Genomic DNA, 23,243 nt, shown 5'->3' on the forward strand with positions numbered 1-23,243 from the left:
TTGGCTTTGAGAAAATCTGTGTCAGCTGTTTGTGGCTCCTGAAAGTCAGGAAATCTATTCATAAATAATCTGGTCCTGTAAACTTTGTGGTCCTCTGTTGATATCAATATTTGTCATTCTGTTAAAACCTTTAATTTATTTTAATTATTATATTTATATACCACCCTGTCCAATGGGCTCGTGGTGAATTGCAGCATTTTCATTAATATTTACCTGTGTCTCTAGTACCCACACAATCAATATTAGGTATGGATAGAAAGAGACAATAAAAGAGGGCAAATGAAAAATTCCTTTCAACATATTGAAATTTTATTTATCCTGTTACTCATTTTCTTACAAGACATAGCCCTCTCACAACATACTTTTTCTGGTTCTATTCCCTATCTCACCCAGCGATTCTTAGACTACAGATAAAATGGCACTGCTGAAAAGAAATATCACCCCCTAGAAATCCACACACAAAAAACAAAAACAGAAAACCCCACCACATATCTGGTCTTTTAATATCCTGTTGTGCATGGAAGGGGACTAGCCATCAGTTAATAGAGCAGCAACAGTTTTGGTAGGGATTATAATAACAGAGTGCCTCCTTTGCTTCCTTCTCTCTCCTGCTTTCAGGGCAGTTGGCCAGTGTCATGTCTATTATTTTTTTGAAGACTCAAGTTAAGCACCCCAGTTGGGCCCCTTCAGCTTGGAACAGGCAAGGCATTTCTCTCACTGCTTCTGTCTCCATTGGGTGTTCCATGCAATGTGAGAATTAACAGTCCTGTTGGAATGATGAGCTCTTTACTAGTCTTGATGCTCTGACAAATTTCCATTCTCTCCAATCTCTGTCTTGATCTTTTAGCTGGTACTGAATCACTGTTGTGAGGAGAGGAGAGGCCCAGTCTCAACTACAGAGTAGCAGAAGCTGGTGGAGATGGAGGTTGTGACAGTTTATCTCACTTGCTTTTCTCCCATTTCTGCTCACTGGTCAGTTGATCTACATAGATGCTGTGAGATATGATGGTTTAGCTGAAAGCAAAATGACTGCACAAAACAATCATGGGGGAAATTACACACAAATTGCACATCTCATTTTGGCAGACATTTGGGTCCATTAATTCTTTCAATGGAACAACAGATTTTCTTTATGTATATTCTAGTTCCATGAAAATTTTGTTTCATACATAAATTCTAACCTCCTAAAAATTAAGATATTTATCAGTGCTTTATATTAGCAAAAAATCTCTACGTTGTAACAACTATATAGAAAGGAGCTATTAGACATGATGGCTAAATAGAACTTCCATGTCTTATTACCACTAAATGCCAGTTGCTGGGCAACAACAAGAGGATAGGGCTATTGCCTTCATGCCCTGCATCCAATTGGCCACTATGCGAAACTGGATGCTGGACTAGATGCAAGCATGTGGCTTCATGGAGCATGGAGGGATGAGTGTCCTCAGGCTGCCGTCTCTCCAAGCACTTCGGGGGCCACCAGAGGCTCTCCCCCTGCTTTCCCCCAGATCTTTAGAGGGCCACCAGATGCTTGCCTGTCCCCTGCTTTCATCACGCCCAAAGCCACTAGTGGCAAGATGGGCCACACTGCTCTTCTGATGCTTCCATTCAGTGCAGAGAAAGAATGTACCCAATCTGAATGGTGCAAAAACAAAGCACTGACGGGAAGCAGCAGAATGGCCCATCTTCCCATTTGTGGCCACACACTCTGTGTATGATGTCATATGGCCAGCACACTCTTGCACACACACACACACACACACAAACAAATTACTATAGGGAAGGGGGCCACTCGTAAGAGCCTGTCCCATGGCTGCCAGTGAGCTACCTATTTTATTTATTTTTATTTATTAACATATTTTTATACCATCCAAAACTTACATCTCTGAACCTATGCCACTGACTAGATGGATCTTTGGTCTGATCCAGCAAGACTCTTCTTATGTTCTAAAACATTTTAAAATTATAACCACATACTGCATTATGTTTTCACTGAGCTATCTATCACAACCACAAGATCCTTTTCTAGCTAGTGGCTACCAGTTTAGTCTTCATCAGTGTATATGTCAATCTGAGTTTTGCTACAATGTGCATCTTCTTATATTTACTTACACTGAACATCATTTGCCATTTTATTTATTTTATTATTTATCTATCAAATTTGTACACCACCCCAATCTTTCATCTCTGGGCAGTTAACAATAGCATAAAACAAGTTAAAAACATTTTTTAAAACTTAAAACAATTTAAAAATTTAAAAATAAACCAGAGATTAAAACCTTAAAAATTTAAGAAGCTGAGAAAGCTTGGGTGAAAAGATGGGTTTTCAGGTGTTTTTTGAAAATTGCCAGAGATGGGGAGGCACATATCTCAGCAGGGAGCACATTCCACAATCCCATGGCAGGGGCGACCAAGAAGGCCCATCTCTGTGTAGTCACCAAATGAGTTGGAAGTAACTGGAGACGGACCTCCTCAAATGACCTCAATGGGCAGTGGGGCTCGTACTGAAGAAGGCACTCTCTTAAATACCCAGGGCCTAAGCCATTTAGAGCTTTGTAAATTATAACTAGCACTTTGTATTTTGTCAGGAAACTTATTGGCAGCCAGTGGAGCTCCATCAGTAAAGGAGTATTGTGGTCTCTCCAAGATGACCCAGAGACCAATCTAGCTGCCACATTCTGAACCAACTGAAGTTTCCGGACTACTTACAAAAGCAGCCCCACATAGAGTGCATTACAGAAGTCAAGTGTGGAGGTTACCAACAGATGTACCACTGTTCTGAGGTCACTGATCTCAAGAAATGGGTGCAGCCGGAGTATCAGCCGGAGCTGATAGAAAGCACCCCTGGACACCGCCTCAACCTGAGAAACCAGGGAGAGCTGTGAATCCAGAAGTACTCCCATTTTGCTGTTCAACCACCCCGTTTGTACAGGTCCTTTTGGCATTCTGCAGTTTGTTTAGGTTTTTATCATCCTGAAGATTTGTTATCACCCAGAAACTAGACTATCTTGTTCCTACTCCAGATTATTTATGAAAAGATTAAATAGCACCAGCCCTGATACATATTACTTGGGAAACACCCCTCCATTGTGAAAATAGTCAATTTATTCCTGCCCTCTGCTTACTGATTTTAACCAGTTACCAAACCATTAGAATAGCTGTTTTCCTGTTCCAAAATGGCCAAGTTGATTCAGGGGCCTTAGGTAAGAGACTGTCTTATTGGAAGTCAAAGTATACAACATCTACCAGATCTAAAAGCTTGCTTACACAGACTCCAAAAGATTTGTGAGCCAGGCCCCTTTGCAGAAGCTATGCTGATTCTTCCTCAGCAAGTCTTGTTCTTCTAGATGTTTAATAATGTCTTCTACCAGTCTATCAATGAAAGACATTAAGGCAACAAGCCCATGATTTCCAAGTTCCCCCCAGGTTCTATTTAGTGTTCTGTTGGCTAAATTCCAGACCCTAGGTAAGGAGGCCAACTTTAGTGACAAGCTATATATATTTATTTTTTAAAAGATTAACAATTTACACTTGAATTGTTTAAGATTTATACCATCTGGACCAGTGACTGGTTAACTTCTTGACAGTTTTAAACCTGAAATGAATTTTAATCTATGTAATCTGTTTTTATTTTGTGAGATTGTGTTTGTCTTGCAAATTTTAACTGTTCTTATTCTGTTTTACATTGTTGTGTTAACTCTGTACACCACCTAGAGATGTCATATCAGGTGGTATAAACATATGGTAAATACATAAATTGTCAATTAGCCTTAGAACATCATCTGTTACATCTATTTGATTTACTTCAGATGCCATTCCCCAAAAAAGCTCAGGAATGGGCATCCCATCTGTCCAGCATCTTCTCCAGTGAAGACTGATGCAAATAAATATTTCCGTTTTTCTGCAATTTTGCTGTCTTCTTTCAGTAATCCATTCATGCATCTAATAATCTGACTGGTCTCCTGTTCCTTTTTTAAAAAAAAAATAAAACGTTATTGTCTTACAATATGCACCTCAATTTTTATCTTACCTTTTTGTCAACTTACATTTGTTTTGCCAAAGTCTGCACATGTGTTTTATTTTCCTCATTTGGGAAAGACTTCCAGTTTATATAGAAAGCTTTCTTTGGGCCACCTTGGCTCTGGGAAACTTCACACATCATGACAAACTGCCAGTTCAGCTGAGCTGCTGGTTCTCCGAGCGTGTGTGAGTTCTACTTCTGATGTCAGGAAGGACATGCTGAGATTGTGTATGTTGTGGAAATCCGCCAGTCTCAGCATATTCTACCCTACCTGCAATTCAGAATCCAACATCTGTCCCTCACTTCAAATCTAAGTAACAGATGTCAGGTTCTCAACCACAAGTAGGTCAGTGGTGGCCAGTATAGGTGGGGGGGGGGGAGAACATGAGCCATTTGGGGTCACATTCAACCTGCCCTGTCATGACTGCCTTTGTCCCCAGCATGCCCCACCATGAAATTAACCCCAGGTGCATGGGCTGCTATTCAACAGGTTGAGGAATGCATTCCCCATCCCAGTGAATGCCAACTTGTGTGCCTGGGGTTAACTCAACAGTGGGACAAAGTGAGAAACAGAGAGGCAGCTGGGATGCGTGAAGCCACCATCTGTTAACTACTCTGGTATCCTCTTGGACTTGTTTGTACCTTTTCTAATCTCTGGTATATATTCTAACTGGTATATGTTCCAATTGAGCATTCTGAAAAGATCTCATGCTTTTTCTCCCTTTTAACTGCAGTCCTCATTCTTGAGACATTTCCTCTTTTGAAATTAAATGTGTTGCCCACAGACACTTTCTGAACAACTTTTCACTCACATGTATTATATGAATTTGGCACTGTGGTCACTGTTTCAGATCAGTGTCATCCATTATTAAAACAACTTTTCCTTGGCGGACTCTTCTATTTATTTATTTCTCCATTTAGAATTTTGATGTGAGGGGTGTGCAATATTATATCCCTAAAACTATAATTAAAGTCTGGTTTTCCACCTACAGTGATTCTATAGAGTTTATTTCTCCAATGTTTTCTAATTTTTAGACTCTGTGCCCACTTTGGCACATGGAGAAACACAACATAATCTGTCCATCCCTGTCCTTTCTATTTATTTATTTGATTTCTATACTGTCCTTCAAAAGATGGCTCAGAGCAGTTTACATTAAAATAAAAACAAAACAGTTAAAATCAAAAACTATAAAAACAATATAAAACCAATTAACAATTAAAACATTTTAAACAGTTTTAAAACCTTGGAAAAATCAGGCCAAACTTTTACAGTTTAAAAACCCTGGAAGGCCAGGCCAAACAGATAGGTCTTAAGGGCTCTCCTGAAAGCCAATAATGAATTCAGATTACGGATTTCTGCTGGGAGTGCACTCCACAGTCCAGGACCGGCTACAGAGAACTGAGTACTGAGTCGCCATCAGACATACTCGTGGTAACTGAAGACGGACCTCCTCAGATGACCTTAACGTGTGGTGGGCATCATATAGAAGAAGGCTCTCTAAGGTAACTTTATTGACTTTGTATCCAGAGATAATTGAATCAGACTGATTCTCTCTACTCCACTGTTTCCGATATCCCCTTTCCATCAGAGCTAGTTCCAGGTTTGAGGTTCCCTTTCCAAAGTGTCATTTGCTGCTCCTCCTCTCTGTCAATGGATCCTCCAGCGAGAAAGCCCTGGCAGCTTTACTGAGTAACAGGAGTGGCAACAGGCAATGGAAATGCTAATCTCTGTATTGCCACCACCCAATGCCTGAGTTCAGGAGCAGCGCTAAAATAAGTTCAGCTATGATTATTTGCCACCAGATAAATCCACCAGTGCCGGTCCACTCATGACAGCAGCAGCTGAAATAGTAGGCAACAGCATTCTTTATAGAGTTGCCTTTACCCACTACCCTAGTGGGTTTACCAGGCCAACTAGAAGAAGTGCTTTAGCTCTCAACTCACTGCTTCTGCCCCATCCTTGCTGGGTCGGGAACAGCAATGTTAGCATGTCTCCATTTTGATCCCCCACCCCCAATATATGTGGAGTGACATGTGGGCACTGTGGAAGAAGGTGTTTTTTATTTTAATGTAAACAGCCCTGAGCCACTTTAGGAAGGGTGGTATATAAATTAAATAAACAAATCAATCAATAAAATAAAGTGGTGGTGCTCCAGCACTGAGAAGATTGCTGGGAAGGAGGGGACCTAGTAAAAGTAAAGGCAATTGTACCTGAGGGTTGGCCCCTTGGTGCACTGTGATCTTAGTGTTTGCCCAGGGCACCACATGTTGATGCTGGACCTGCTCTGCATGTATATTCTCTTTTAGCAGTGACCTCTAGCTTCCTTCCCGTTTGGTTTGGAGTTTCCAGTTGGTATACAAACATTTTATATATTGCATCCTCTCCAAATTCCGTCTCCTACAACCCTTTGGTCTCTTTAAATGGCTGCCATAGCTTTCTGTGTTATCCTTGTCAAATTCTACAGTGTCCCCACTTCACTGACTTCAAACATTTACACCATCGTCCTGAGATGGGTTTCTTGTTTTTGTGCTCCTCTCAGCTTTCTCCCCTCTGTACTCTACAGAATCTGAGAAACTTGCTTCATTTGCCAAGAGCTAACCTTCCTTTAAGCCTTCAAGGCAGTGCATGCTTTCACCTTTCCCCTATACTATATTTGGCATATCTCCAGTGTTTCATGGATGGCTGATATTTAACACTCTAGTTAGCAATTTTCCTCTGCTGGCACTCTGACACATGGCAAATTCAATGTTCCATTAAAATATTCTGCAGCAGCTGAATGTCAATGTTATTTTAATTAGCTTTTAAATACACAGAAACAAAGCACATGCACATATAAAAAGTCAAATGCATGTACAATAGAGGGATAAGAAATTTAAATATGTTCTAATAATAATAAATGTGTTCTAAAGGTTCCAGTAGGGTCATAAAGAGCTATGCAGCCATACACACGTTCATGAAGAAGCAGGAAGACTATATGCCTTGAACAATGGCACTGTAAAAACATACTCGGAGAGTGTAAGGAAGTGTGACTTTGACCAGCAGAGGGAGACAAATTAAAGCTTCCAAGAGTATCTCAAATTCACTGCAGAAGGATGACAGGACATGCGCAGGCACTCTATAGATCTCTTTTAGAGTGTTCAAGCAGAAACTGCTAGACACAAAACAATCAATACTAAACTCTGACGTGCAATGTTAACTGAGAGAGGAGCTGGTGAAGTGTAAAAATTAAGTTAATGAGCTATGATCCAGGAAGTTCCCTGTTCAAATTTTATTTCAGCTACAAACAGACCAGCGGGCTTTACACCAGGCACTACGTCTCAGCCTTAGGGCCCCCCTCAGCAATAGGAAGAAAAGAATGGTCAACCTTGAAGGGATGTTGTAAAGATTTCTGTGAAGAGCTTGTGAACATATAAATTAATAATGCCAAAATTATTATGCTGATTCCTAAAAATTGTGTTTCTTTTATGTTGCTTATGGATGCAGGTAAAATATCCAGACTTTTCACTTACTCAGAGACTTCCAAAACTAGCCACCTGAGACCTTCTGATAAGAAGGCTTGTGGAGCCTCCAAGGAAGTGTAGCAGAGCCTGGAGTCAGATCACAAGAAACTGCAGCTGCTTGGTTCTTCCACAGTACCGTGAAAACTGGCAGCCAGGATACGGATGAGTCAGACAGACAACATAACTGCTGCTTCTCAAAAGGGACCTCCTCCCCCACATAGGGTCCAGCTGAAGAGAGCTGGGGAGAAGACAAAGAAGAAAGGAGATAATATTGTTTGGCTGAGTTCCTTAGCAAAGATACAACCATCATCAGCTTCTAGATGCTTAGAGCCCCTGTATGAGAATGTGTGCATGTGGAGGGGCCATAAACATATGGATTACCACAGTGAGGACTGTGCAAGCCTATGCAAAGAGGGGATTATGTTTTTGACTGCACATGCAAAAGCTATATGTGCATATATAAAAATATAGTAATGGCTATGATGCAAGGAAAGGAGAACTCCGTATACCCAAGATGTGAAAGAACTGATTTTGGGGCGACGCAAAGGAGAAAAAGAAGCTACACAATAGAAGTTTGGGAAATTCCTGGACCACAACTTTAAGTGTCTAATTATACATAAAAGAAAGAGAAAAATGCAGCTCACTGTTCCAGAGTGTATGCTCAGACTCCAAATGAAAAGAAGAAGAATATAATGACTTCTTTTAAAAATGACATATTTCAGTACCTCTGGAAAATGTAGTGTTTCAATAACATTAAAAAGAGCAGGGAGGAGAAAATATTTTGTTCCAAGAAGCTATCCCTTTTAAACAAAAACAGTTGGGTTATGTGCACGCTGGTATCAAGTTACAAAGAGACATGTTTCTTCCTGCCCCGTTAAATCAAACCCTGTTCTGGAATTAGATCTGCATGATATAGTTTTTCTAAGGATAACTAGGCTTCTTCTTGATATATCATGAAACAGAACCCAGTCAAGATAATCTGCATGTCTATAAGCAAACAATTACTTTGTTTTCAGTGCACCAAATTAACATACTGTGGAGTCCCAGATATTAATATTTGTATATGCTACTCAGACATGAAACATTGAGTGCTTTGTAATGACAAAGATCTATTTACTAGAGATCAGTTGTAAGGGACAAGAAAATTAGAAAGGTAAACAATGCGGGAAAGGGAGTATAGCTATTCAGTGTTTGATATTCTTCATTTTTCTTATAAGAATATTGTTTGAATATACATATACTTATATTATTTTTGAAAGCTCTTTTTAATACAAATATTCAGGACCTCTTTTATTTATTTATTTATTTATTTATCTTTCCTCGTGTTAACTTGGCATTTTTAATAGAAATGGTTCTTTCTCATTTTTATCTGTAATTATGAAACGTAAGGTTGCTTCTTTATTCAGTTACCAAATTATGTGTGGTGAAAAGTGAGAGAAGAGGTTGCTGTTCTCCCCCCCCCATTTGTATTGCTCGATATTCCTGAATACTTTTGCTGTATCTTTCCTCTATCTACTCCTTAATTTGAAAAATTAAAATTTTATTTTAAAAAGAAGAAAAAAAGAAACGGAATTTGTGAGACTTCTTAAGAAATGAGATTTTATACACAGTAAATGTGTATTTAATATACCCATTCAGTTTTCTATTCCTACTTCTCTTTTCCCACCATATTAGGGAATCCTAATTTCACAGCAATCACTGCCTGTTCTCTTATAGGGAACCCTAATTTCGTAGCTATCACACCCTGTTTTTGTTCTTTTAGAGACTGAAGTCCACCCTTTAAATGCCAATGTAATTTTGTCTATGCTACCAAACCATATATATGGTAAAAGTACACTTTTATGATACCATGAGAAATAGAGATTGTCTGTAACACTGAATTCCATCTCATAGAATTCATGACATTGCTGATTAAATGTTTGTAACCTGCCCCCGGAAACACAAATATTGAAGGATTGGGTTAAAATAAAGAACTATACCACCAGCTTTAATTCTTTAAGTCCAAACATGTCCATAACTACATACTTTTGATCTCACATGGGAGCAGGATGCACACACATCTCCTTTCCACCCCCCTCCCACTGTCTCTTCTACTTAGAGAGGCCAGAAACATAAACAAAGGGCTTTCAAGACGGCAATAAACTGCAGGATGTTTACAGCTTCCATGCAAGTTTCAAGAGCTATCTTACTCTTTGTACAGATACTGCTTCAAGTTTCTGCACTACTCCCCAGCAAGTTCTTACCCTCTGTACACAAGCCAAGGGGGGACACTGCACAATTTTCACGCTGATCAGTTCTTGCATTCCCACCCTTTCCCCCTGTCACCACAAAAGTCATAATGGAAAGGGGTAGGTTATTTTCAGAATGTAAGAACTGACCAGTAGATAGTGCTGCAAAAAACCCACAAGGTTCCTGCTGAGCATATGTACAGAGGATAAGACTGCACTAGAAAGCAAAGTGGAAGTTATCATCCCACAATGTATTGTCATCTGAAAAGGTGCAGAGATGCTCTCCTCCAAAAGTCTGAACAGCAGAGGGTAAGAAAGTTGCAGAAGAGCACACGTCCTCGGATCCTTCAAAGCTGAGGAAAATCAGCACTATGTTGTCTGAAGACAACTCCCCTATTGAACCTAATGTATGGGAGAATCTAGATTAACAGTACTGGGAAATGTGACATAGAGACAGGAAACCCAAAAGCATTGCACCTCTGAGACAATCACAGTGAGTCCCTGATGTTATAAGATATGCACGTGGTATATAGGGATCCATGCAGTGTTGTCCTGGGTCAGCAGGAACCCCTTCTGGACTCTACCATCAGCCAGGGGAATAAGGACCACTGGAACTTGGTTACACCCCTGCCTTCCAGGAAGAGCATAATAGCAAAGGAAAGACCAGCCTGAACCCAGCCATCAACCAGAAAAGAAGACTTCCTACTTACTACCCTTCGTAGAAGAAACACTCTGCTCCAACTGCCAGTTGCTCTGGGACTGCAGAATGGAAGGGAAACACACTTTGGCCTCTAGCAATAGCCAGAGGAACAAGAGGTATGTCGGGAGCAGGGGTGGATTGTATTGTTGCAGTCTGTTAGCCTTGAGAATCATTTGATCAGAAGGTAAAGTATAAACATCCAAACTTTATTTATACACATATGTGTGTGTATAGACACACACACATACAAAGACACACATACATACACGTGTGTGTATATAAATATACATACATACATACATACACACACACACACACTACTTTCCCCTGCCTGCTGTTAAGAATACCAACTACTATTACAGTGTTTATGTGTCTTAATAAAACTGGGCAATCCTCCATCCAACTTGCCCTCTCCACATGATAAAGAATGGGATATAAATGTATAAATAAATAGAGTGTGCCATGAACATGCAAATTCTTACTACTACTACTTATATACTGCTTTTCAACAAAAAGTTCTCAAAGCAGTTTACATAGAATGTGAACAACAAGAAAATGATTCCCTGTCCCCCAAGGGCTCACACTATTTCACGCTCTCTTCTGGAACAATTCGCTATCAACAATGCAGTTGCATATACCAAATTGTTTAAGAATTTAGTTGCCTGGGGCAATTCATTCATAACACAAATTATCTGCCATATATACAAAGGACTTGTTAGCTGCAGCACACTAACCACCACACTGTTCATTTCCCTGTTTCTCTGCATTCCCCTTCAAGACAATAATGCAATAACTCTTTCCTACCTCAGTGGGGTGCTGTGAGTATAAATTGCTTGAAAGAGTAGTGACACTTTGGTAATCCAGTCAGAGGTAAATACTATTTCTCCACCTCTTTAGTCTGTGAGGGCCTCTGCCATGTAGCTTGGGGCTCATTTACATGATTGTATGCCCCAGGGTTGTTACAAATATTGCTAATTTGATATTGTTTTCCCATGCCAACAGATTCACCTCAGCATACCAGGATTACTGTCTCACATGTCGATTTAACAACCCTAGGGAGCACAACACAGACACCCGCTAAGAGGAGGGAAATTCTACCCACTCATCAGATATACAGGTACTAAGTGTACCTGTTTTCATGAGGGCAAGAGAGGAGAAAGACCCAGAGGCTGTTCCTTTGCTTTTAAACCTACTTCAACCTCAGCTGTACCCTTTGATAGTATAAACAGATCTAAGATTGAAAGAAATTACAAGGTTGTTATCTCAGCATAAGAGATTGTGTAAATAACCTCCTGGGCTCCGGATTATTTTGAAACAAAATGTAAAATAGTGGATGATCTTTTTGTTGAAGAAAGGGGACAGACAGCTATTAATCTTACTGAACCAGGGAGGAGAAGTGAGAATTCCTTGTTGGATTCCTTGAGCAGGAATAGTAAGTACTTTATTTCCTGCCACCACCTGAAAGAAGCGTGTTATTAAGGGGAAAGGAATACACTGTGGTCCCCCTTGTTGCGAAACATTTTGAAAAGAGCAGAAGGAATAACATGACATTTTACCCCTTCCCCTCTGGTTGTCTTGTAAGGGAGAAGATAGGCAGCCTTGCATCTTGTTAGTAACATACATGTATTATGTGACCTAGTAAGTTCTTTCAGTAGACCTTAAAGGAAGAAATTAGGCTTTTGTTGCGGTGTGCGAGGTGCTTTAGTGTTGTAAAGGGAGAGCTACAGATCATGATGCAGTATCTCCTCCTGCATTCTGGGTTCTGGTAGAATGAGTAAACTAATAGGACTTGTACATAAAGTTATTACCTATATTTCAGAGAGGGGCCAGAAAACACCATTAACCATGCCCCCCCCAAAGTGTAATCTGGGGTAAAGGAGAGTCATTCTTCCTACTATGGTCAGAAATTATTGTGGGGGAGCACTCATGCTGATGAAAGGACGGGCACTACAATATTCCTCCTCCAAAGGTTTTGGAGGGAAAAGACAGGAGGCAGTGCATCCCCCTACCATAAAAGTACTGGGGTGGGAGGAAATCCTGACTTTATTCCCCTTGATTAGGGGAGCAGAGGAAGATTTTGCAGTTCTGCCTATTGTTGAGGCAGTATTAGGAGGACTAGTTCAAGGCTAGCACTTAATCCCTACATAAAAATAGAACTAAGCTTCTTCTCAGTGTTGTTTCTCTATGGGTGGGGCAGAGAAAATTCATGGGAGGAAGAGAGGCGGCGGCTCGGCTGCCAATCTATCTGACCAAGGCCGGTTTGAGCCGGTTGAGACTGGTTACTGAGCTGGAATGAGGCATCAACTGTTATTTAGGCTGAGGTTCTGCCGCACCAGGGCTGACTGGAATCTCTGGACTGGATTGCTCCCACAGAACATTCAGCAGATGCAGTCGCTGCTAAAATATGCTGTTGGAGCCAGAGCTCAGAGCAAGTGCCAATAGCAGCAGAGTTGAATGGAAGCTGTGGACAGAGATCCTGTTTGGAGCTGGAGCTTTTGCCTGCAGGATGAAAAGCCAGATCTGCTCCAGCCAGAAATCCAATTTGGGTTTTGCTTCTCTCCAGTTTCCTGCTAGAACTGGTTTAGGGGGAAAAGAGGCCTCTCTCAGTCAGAGCAGCTGGTGTAGAACCAACATGTGGGGGAGGGGTGCCAGCTTGTCTGTGAGCTGTGAATGAATGTGGGAAAGATCACGGGGGAGGGGAATGGCCTTCTTTTGTCTCACACGCATCCACAACAGAAATGTGCAGCACAAACACCAAAAACAGAGAGCATACCAAAAACAAAACTGACAGAACACTGCAGCTGCAGTTGTGAAAACATCAAACACACAAAATACAGAGATGTGTGTGTTGTGTGTGAACAGAGAGTGAGACAGCACAACTCGCATATTTTAACAAAAAGTAATGAGTTTCAATATAACTGGGTGAGATTTTCCAGCAATGAGTAAGGCAGAATGCCCATGTGCAGAACAAAGGTCAGATTACACCATGCACAAGGCGTCTGTGTTTAATATTGGGTATAAATGCACATGCGTACAGCACTGTCGACACAAACATAAAGACAACACAGTTAGGAATGTTTCGGTGTGCTCACATACCTCTTGCTGAATCTAATGCAGTTTGTTAAAACACTAGAAGCGCAAAACCTGCAGCGCAATCTTATGCCTCTGGTTTACTCAGAAGTAAGTCCCATTGTGTTCAATGGTGCTTACTCCCTAGTAAGTAAGTTTAGGATTGCATCCTAATTCTCCAGAAAGTTGACAGGATACTCTTCTTTTGTTATTTATTCTTTAAATGTTAACTTATGGCTTAATATAAATCCTTAGATTTCAATTGTATTTTGAAAACAGTTTCTCTTGTAAAATATCCTTTTTATACTGTATAGAAATAATTTTGATTGCACATTTTATCCAGTTATCTAGAAAATGGGGGGGAAATTTCAAGCAGATAATTTGTGACTCATTTTTATCTAGATAACTTAATTTTGTGCAGTTTTTGGTATTTTATTTGGATTATCCCTTTTCAGTTTTCAACTGCCCACCACTATTAAAAGCCAACATTGCGTCTAGCCTAACAGATTTCAGAGGACAATGACCAAACTTTACTTTAATCCCATATCAGGTGACAAATTAATATCAGGTGACAGTCTCACTTGAGATTGTCAAGTGATTGTATTAAAGTAAACGTTAAAGGCTAGAACTTCCACACTGTGCAGCATGCCATCACCATTCTATATTCTGAATTTATCAGACATCTAAGAAAGGAACTACACATTACCTAATCAAGCCGCTTTGATTATTTTTATAGAAAGGTGGAATAAAAATTTAGGAAATAAATACATGTTCCCAAGTGCATGTGTGACAAGCTAACATGAATGGGGTGGGTGGGTGTAAGTGTCTAATAGAAGACATTAACCCTTTCGTTGCCTGCTGATTCTCCCATGCAGACACGTGTGCGCACGCACACACACCCTTTCCCTCCAGCTCTTCTATCTTCTCATTTTGAAGGTGAGAGTCAGTGAGCAGGGAAAGGGTTAACCACTCCCTCCCACTCACCAAATCTCTGGCAAAAGCCTCCCTGCCTCCATATTAGCATAACAAGACTCTGTCAATCACTGGTTGGGCTGGTTCCTTTTGTTTTCCTCTCTCCTAACTATGTCTTCATGATGAACTTCTTCAGACATCAGGAACTTCCAGCATTCACACATTAAATTTTAGTTTCTATACATGGATTATGCACCACAAGCAATCACAGTGATTTTCACTCTGCCACATTAATACTTTATGAAGAAACAACATGCTCACTACTGTGATAATCAATACTGCTCGACCATGAGCATAAACGTGTGAACAAAGCTATTTAGACTGTCTTGTGAAATCTGATCCCACGTTCTGGTGGCATGGTATTTTAATACACTTAACTCCTTGAAGGAAGAATGAGATACAATTGAAATAAATGAAGTAATGGCAGTGATTCTATAAAAGGGGAAGCACCATCTTAGAACCACTAAAAGGGGATTTTTTAAAAGACTATTATATGAGGGGAAAGGATAATAATGAGGGGTTTCTCCAGATTTTTTAACCATGTATTTTAAAAGGCTAAAGCAGCTTCATCATCCCATAGAAGAAGTTCAGCAGGCCTTCAAATCAGGCTAGGGGTGGGGGAAATCAAATATTTTGCAGCATTAGCCAGCATTAACCCATGGCATTCATGTCACAAGCACTAGCTAGTAAATGCCTATGGCACTCATGCAGCATAGACACAATTGGAAGTGCACTAAATGTAGGAAGATTCAAATACTCCCAGCAACAACATATTTGTCCTGGGAAGATGTGATTTATTCGTAGTAGAAATACTAGCTGGGGAAAAGCCTGGGACACCTTTCTCTGCAGGACCCTCAACTGGTCAGACTAGAAAGCCTGGGAGTGAAATAAGTGAGCTATAGTTGCTTTCTGAGATTTAAAGCTGTAGTGTAGGTCTATGAACACTTACTTGGAAGTAGGTCTAATTTAGATAGTTTTTCTGTGTAAATATGGAAAGGATCAGATTGCAAGCCTTATATTGGGCACAGAATAAATCTTGTTCATTGAAAAAGGGTGTGGATAAGCATATGAAGTGCTGCTTCAGAACGGAGACGTTATGCTTCATTTTTAAATTAAGAGTATTTGCTTAAGGCCTGGAACGCCATGAAGGATCCAGCAAAACAAACTGGCCCAAGAAAATAAAGTAGATTAATTACTTTGACATAAAGTCTGGATGACTATGATGGTGAACATTTGTATATATGCTTGAATATGCTTCTTGTGAAACATAATTATAAGGTAAAATTCTTCATGGTCAAAGATTAAACTATTATTATCAAAAATCATTTGATCAAATTAAATTTGATTTTTAAAACTGATTTTAATTTTTTTAAATTTGATTTGATTTCCCCACCCATCTTTTGATCTTTTGTGATTTAATGTGTTATGTGTTTTTATTTGATGTTAATGCTGTGTTGTGAGCCTCCCAGAAAACAATTTGTTATGAGTCGACTAACAAAGTATATTATTATGACAATTAGATATTTTTAGGAGTTGTAATGAGTTACTGATTTCCCCCCCAGATTTAAGAAAGATATAACTCAATTAATTATTTAAATCTCAGACAGGTAATTTGCATACTCTGATTTATTTTAATTTCACATTTTCTGACTTTCAAAAAAGTACCTAAGAGCAATTATGTAAGTTGTGAAATAAAACTTCTCATTGAGATGACTGATATAAAAGCATTGATTCTTGATCATGTGGAAGTGAGAGATTAATTACTTACATTTTCAGTAGTTAATTAGGAAGCTATCAAACATCACTTGACCAATATCTCCTAATGACTATATGATATGGCTGCAACCATTTGCAAATAGTTCATCTTGACTCACTGTGAAGACAATGGTTCAGTATTTCCTATTTCTCTAGTAACCATAATGAATACTATAATCACCTGTGCCAAAATTAATAACACTTTCTTCTTCCAACCGTTCTGAATTTATTCAAGTTCTGCATAATATCCAAAGAATCCGAAGTTCAGGCCCAGTGGGTACATAACAGAATTCTTATGGGCTTACGTAGTGTACATTTATGTAGTATCTCTAACACCTTCAAATAATGTTTAATAGACACCTGCATTCAATTATTTGGATAGTTAGATTAATTCAGTATGTGAAATTTAGTCCCTTAACATTCCTCACCCCTTTTTATGTGGGATCTGGATTCACACTATTTACCCTCCTGCCAAGCAAACCTAGCAAATGACCTTTTGTACTGTTTTCCTTTAGGCTGCCATTCCTCTTGACATAGCCTTTTGCCTCCTTCACCCTTGCACCTCCTTTCTACTGTGACTTTTGCTTCCTTACATAAGGTCTCCACTTCTTAACTCACCAACTACTGTGTCCTCTTCCTTTATCAACCCTGCCTCTGAGCCCGTTGTCTTTTTACCTCCCGCTAGCTCCTGGATCCTATTATCATTGAGATTTCCATTTCCTTGCCAGCACAGCATCCCTGTCTCCATTCTTTCTTTTTACTAGGGATGTGCACAGATCTTTACAAGGGATGTGCACTGCACTTTTAAAATGGAGGAGAGCAGGTGGGTACCTGCTCCTCCACTGCTCATCGCCACTTCCTGAATTGGTGGCACTCCTCCCACTTAGCTTTGCTCACTGGCAGCACTCTCCCCCAGCTGCCCCCTCACGACACCAGCATGCACATGGCCTTTGCGATTCATTCACATCCCTACTTCCTACTAACAATGTTTCCCTCCTAGTTAAATTGGCCTTTCATTTCCTCCACACAAAAGGGTCTCCATTATTTGACAACAATCTGTTGCTGACATGTTCACTTTTAGAAGACAGAGTGCTCATGATAATTCGGTGACATCATGGCAGGTCAAATAATGTCTGGAGATGCAGGATGAGGAGTCACTGGGCAACCAATTACATTGCACTATAAATTCTGCTATGTAATTCATACTTTTGATTTCTTCTACCTAAGAACAGACATATTAGGAAGAACATGTTCATCCTCTTAGGCTCTTCTATTGTCTAAGTTATTGCATCTAAACCAACTATTTCAGAAATATCAATTTTTCTGATACAAGAACAGAAACACCACATCCAGTTGTGAATGGTAGGGAGTCATCATATCTCATCTTGGGAAGAAATCTAGTCTGAAGTATTACATAGTTGCATTCCTAAGAAATATTTCACTCCACATAGAGATAGATTTTGTTCATGTGACTCCTGAGACAGGCTATGTTTGTCCTGCTGCTCTGTCTTTTTATGGTTGCTGCTTTTTGGTTTTTTAAATAGTTTTTAATTGATTTTAATATTTTATTATTTAAATGGAGTTTTATTGTATTTTAATATTTGTAAACCATCTTGGAATGAGTTTTATGAAAAGTGGTATAGAAACTGAGCAATGAATACATGTCGCACTCACACAGATCAGCAGAGTTTTGCGAAAATCAGATGCTAATATTTACAAGCTGGTGAATGCTTATAACCTGGGCCCCTCCATATTACAGTGTTGCTTTCTACTCCAGCCCAAAATTATGTATGACAACATCTGTGGTAGTAGATGCTGGTTATCCTGTTTCTCTTTGCTCATCACAGATCCTTGGGGGAAGGGAAGAGTTGTAGTATTAATACCCAACCTCCATTACACAGTGATTCAACCCTCTCAACCTTAAAGGCTACATTTGGAGCTCATAATTGGTTCAGCCTGGTAAAAGCAGAGGTTTCATTCCCCTTTCACGTAGACATATTCACTCCATATATATCAATACCATGTTTCCTGTCCCCAATTTGAACCAGTGCTATGTCCATTTGCTCTACTTTGTCCTTCTGAGGTAAGGCCAAGACCCAAATTTGTCTTCATGTCCTCCCTCAGTTCCAGCCAGGCTGGCAAAATAATTTTCCACATGGAAAATTCCAGTGGGTGAATTTGACTCGCTGGTTGGCAGGTCCATGTTTCACTGAGATATTGCATTTTGGAATATGGAAAGGATGAGCTATGAAATTGACAAAGGATTAATTTGCAGAGGAGAGATGTATTGACTAATCAAATATCACTGGCTCATCCTGCAGGATGATTGAATTTCCACATGTAGAACTCACAAAGAACACTGAACTGAATAGAGACCTTTGATCCTGAGGTAACTACAACAATCTGTTGCCTTCTTATGAGCTAATATATGTATTTTAATTGAAAATATTTTGTAATCTATTCATGAGGTCTGAAGCAACTAAAATGTTTACATTTGTAAGCTATAGCTAACTGACATATAGTCTGCTTTTGCACTGTGAGAAATATGTCCAATAAAAATATACATCACCTCACCTATCTTGTTACCTCTTATTATCTTGAATAAAAAATCTTATTGTGTGGTGGAGATACCTAATATCTCCATATAATAAATGTAGGTTAAACAAAATTGATTCCATACTGTCTTACTTACTGAAGCTCTTCTCACAATCAGTGAGAAGAGCTTCTGGCAGGTCTGCAGGGCTTCGCCCGCTCTCCCTGCAGATGATAGTGCCTGCTGCCCTGGATGGCTAAATCGGCTACCCACACAACTACCAGCTCTGTCATGGAGCCGGTGGGGGCTGCGGGGATTGGAGGGACCCCCAAGACTGGGAGGCTTGCTGCAGCCTCCCGGTCAGGGGTCTACTTGTGTGTTGCTATGTCCCGCCACAGCACACAAGCAAAAAAAAGGTGAGGTTAACGGAGCACTTGCTCCATTAACCTCGTTTAAGGGGAGATATCACAAGCTTGTCTTTCCACTGGCTGGTCCAAGGTCTCTCTATCAGAGAAGCCATTAGCTCCAAAGTTGTTCTGCCTGCAAAGAAGCACAAGAGAACTAATCACTACTGAATACCCAGTCCACACTGTCCCCCCAAGACCCAGGCCACTCACCAGATTCCAAATGTTCGGAGCTCAGAGTCCAAGGCAACACGAAGGGAGATGTAAAGGCTGTTGATGAGTCTTCTTCAGCAGCCTGTCCTGGGGGAAGCTATCCAAAGCCTAGTTCAGGAATCAGGTTATAAGCAGGAGAGGCCTGGAACACAGGAGTCCGATCACAAAGCCGGGGGGGTTGCACTTAACCAATGGCTAGAGATGCAGAAAACTCAGTCAACGCATTGTTTCCAGCAACTTGTTCCTTGCCTGCCAGCTGATTTATAGTCCTTGACTAATTATTCTCCTCCTCCGGCCAGCTGTTAGACAGTCAGTGTTTATCTTGCCTGTTAAGGAGGTGCCGACTCCTTCTGAGCATCTGCACCTGCTTTTGGCATTTTGCACGTCTCTGCTCTTGGGGGGTTAATGGTTGATCGTTCTCCAGCTCAGAGTTTGGCTCCCCCCTCCCCGTCTCCTCTGTTCCCGACGGGCCTTCTTGTCCTGAACCTTCGCCCTGACCCATCTTGGCTACCTCCTGCGGCCCAACACCCAAGCTCTCCCCCTCAGCATTTCCCGCTGCTGGAGGGTTGCCAGACTCCAACTCTTCACTATCCGTGGGCGAGGGCATGACAGGAGGGGGAATTAGACAGGCTAGCCACTTTGGAACCACCGGGCTCACCTGTGAGCCTGGTGGTTCCCACAATCAGTAGAAAGCGGGCTAGGCTCCCTTAGCTCGCTTTCTACTGATCATGGGGAAAGCTTCACTATCTACTGTCTACTTAATTGTCATTTCAAACTGCTAGCTCCTCCTGGTTCCCTCAGTCCCATGTTCTGAAGCTATTTATCCACTGCATTATAGGCAGGCCAGTCAAATGTTGTATTTTTATTTATTTATTAGATTTGTATACTGTCTCACCCAGATGGTTCTAGGTGGTTCACAACTATAAAAACAGATTTAAAAATAAACAACTCATTAAGACAAAATTAAAACCAGTTTAAAAGCATTCAGTAATCACTAAAGGCCAGGCTAAAAAGATATGTTTTTCGGGCTCTTTTAAAGGCTGCTTGTAGCCACCTAATGGCATAGCGGGGAAATGTTTGACTAACAAGCAGAAGGTTGCCAGTTCGAATCCTCGCTGGTACAATTTCGGGCAGCAGTGATATAGGCAGATGCTGAAAGGCATCATCTCATACTGCGCAGGAGGAGGCAATGGTAAACCCCTCCTGTATTCTATAAAAAGAAAACCATAGGGCTCTGTGGGCGCCAGGAGTCAAAATCGCCTTGACGGCACACTTTACCTTTGAAGGCTACTTAATTGATATTAAGCCTCTAATATCCATAGGTAGTGCATTCCAGAGCCCAGGAACAACTATAGATAAAGCCAGACTCTGAGTCACCGCCAGGTGAGCTGGTGGTAGCAGGAGATGGACCTTTCCTGATGACCTTTAAGTGTGGTGGGGATCATAATTAAGAAGGCGCTCTCCCAGGTAACCCAGTCCTAAGCAGTTTAGAGCTTGAAAAGTAATTACCAGCACTTTGTATTTTGCTCAGAAACATATCAGCAGCCAGTGCCACTGTTTTAAAACAGGCATAATATGGTCTCTCCGAGAAACCCCAGAGACCAATCTGGCTGCTTCATTTTGAACTAATTGAAGCGCTTTAAAAAAAAAAAAATCAGGTTCAAACAAAAGTTGAGAATAAAGGTTAAACTAAACAAAAGTCTGATTCAGATTCACTAGTCCCAGTCCAGAAAGTGCACAACCAATATGTGAGAGAGGTTTTATATATGTTGGGTTCATCCAGGTTTCTGTTATCTTCAATGGCTGGGAAGCAGCAACCAGGAGGCCTGCTGCTTTAAAGCTACAATCAAAGATGCGAGAGGAAAGAGACAGTATTTTTGTGCACTGCAAAGTGCCTCCTCCATGCAGTCAGTCTCTGTAGCTGTTAAAGTTGTTGCTGAAACCATCTCTTTTTAACCTTTGACCTAAACAACATCCTATGCATTGTTATTTATTAAAACAATAGTTCCTTTAAAGGCAGGCATCATCATTGGCATTTAGTCCTGTAGGGACCCAGGAAGTGCAAAGTGCAGCAGGTTCCCAGCATCCAATATGGAGACAGATAGCTCCAAGAGACTAGGGAGGATAAATCTGTCAACATAATGATGTATGAGTAAGTGAGGGAATGGATAATGCTATATATGTTTATTGAAACAATTGCTACTCCACTGTCTGATTGCAAAAGGGATCCTCACGACCACTTAGAACTTGGTAACAACATCAAATTAAGAACATAAAGACCACTGATAAAAGTTCACTAAAAACAAACAGATTAACAGCAAAGGCATAAGAAAAGCAGCATACATGAGGAAGTAAAGAATAATCTCAATTGAAAGTGTGGTAAAATAAAAGTTTTAACATAGAGGAAACCAAATGGGCCTGTCAGGGTAAATTTTCCACAACCGAGAGGCCATAACCCAAAAGGCCCTGGCCTATGTCCCCACCAATTGTAACTGTGACAGTGGTGGGACACGAAGCAGAACCTCTGTGCATAATGTATGTGGGCGGGCAAGTTCATGTGGCAGAAAGAGGTCCTTTAACACCCTGAACATTTAGGAACTAGAGAGTTCAAAAGTGATCACAGCATTCTGAATTGTGCTAAAAAACAGCCCCAGAGCCAGTGAGACTGAATAATATCAGGATCACATAAACTGAAGATCAGGCCCTGACCAAAACTATGGCTGCAGCATTTTGCACCAGCTGTTTTTCCAAACACTTTCCAGAGGCAGCTCTGTATATAATTTATTGCAGTAATCTAACCTAGATGTGACAAAAGCATGTGCAACAATGGCCAGGTATGCCTTTTCCAGGAAAGGGTGAAGCTGAGGCACAAGCTAAAGATCTGCAGAAACACGGGAGCTGATACCTGATTATCCAGGAGCAAAGCTAGCTCTCTCCAAAAGCATTCCTCAGATGTGAACCTGGTTCTTCAAGGGGCGTGCAGTTGCCATCAAGAACGAACAGACTATGCAGCTAACCCCAGATCAGCTCTCCTACTGACCAGCTGCACTTCTGCCTTGGCTCAGTGTACTTTATATTCTTGACATGTACTATGCAGTGCTTACATTTGGAAAACCTATTTGTTACATTTTTGTCCCACCTGTTCTCCAAGCTCAGGAAAGTGCTTTCTCCCCTCCCCCAATATTTTATCCTCCCAATAATCCTTTGAGGCAGTTTAACTTTAAGCTGTCAGAGTGGCTAGCCAAGTTCACCCAATTAACGTCTTAGCTGAGTGGGGATTTGAACATGGATCTGAGTTCCAGTCTGATCCTCTACCAGGTTTGTACATAGGGCAGGGCAAACAGGGCGACTGCCCTGAGCCTCACTCCTTTAACCCCCCATCAAAGTTAACTGGAAGGGGGGCCCACACTGGCTGATTAGCCCCAGGTCCTGCATCCCACCAGGTCTCTCTCAGGACAGCTCTGCCTCTAACCACTATACAGTGTTGTCTGGGCTGGACATGGAAACAAATAGAATTAGTCCCAACATGGCCAGCAGTCAACTATCCCTATAATAAGCTCTCTGACAAACAGTGATTTGTTATTAAATGATTTAGCTTTAAAGATTGATTTATATGCCTTTAATGGGTAATGTTGACTGCAGGTCCTTGAAAAGAGCATAAAGTAATGTTCCATCATCACAACATGGATGATACTTTGCCCAAAATGGCTGCCACCTTATTTCCAATGCCTGCTTTTCAAGAGCAAAAACCTAGCCTGGCAGCAGAATGTATGCAGAGGCTGTAGCTCTGTTCATGTTCTCCTGGGCGGGCAGGGAGAGGGAGTGGGAGAGAGGAAGCAGGGAAGAG

At 40.8% G+C, this 23,243-nt stretch overlaps 2 long non-coding RNA genes across 5 annotated transcripts; one reads left to right on the plus strand and one right to left on the minus strand.

The window, feature by feature from the left end:
* Positions 1 to 287: 287 nt before the first annotated feature.
* LOC128326771 (uncharacterized) lies at positions 288 to 12,772 on the minus strand. Of its 4 annotated transcripts, none has more exons than XR_008308252.1 (3): positions 12,007 to 12,772; positions 7,532 to 7,760; positions 288 to 993 (listed from the first exon to the last, which is right to left on the minus strand). It is a non-coding gene; the product is annotated as an uncharacterized LOC128326771 (long non-coding RNA). The 4 variants fall into 4 exon arrangements; XR_008308249.1 differs by having other exon boundaries at positions 11,255 to 12,772; XR_008308251.1 differs by having other exon boundaries at positions 288 to 1,029; positions 11,255 to 12,772.
* Positions 10,315 to 18,861, plus strand: LOC128326775 (uncharacterized). Its single transcript, XR_008308259.1, has 3 exons — positions 10,315 to 10,566; positions 11,453 to 11,567; positions 18,568 to 18,861. It is a non-coding gene; the product is annotated as an uncharacterized LOC128326775 (long non-coding RNA).
* The last annotated feature ends 4,382 nt before the right edge of the window (positions 18,862 to 23,243 follow it).

This window comes from Hemicordylus capensis, chromosome 5 (assembly GCF_027244095.1).
Source record: "Hemicordylus capensis ecotype Gifberg chromosome 5, rHemCap1.1.pri, whole genome shotgun sequence".
Taxonomy (NCBI): Eukaryota; Metazoa; Chordata; class Lepidosauria; order Squamata; family Cordylidae; genus Hemicordylus; species Hemicordylus capensis.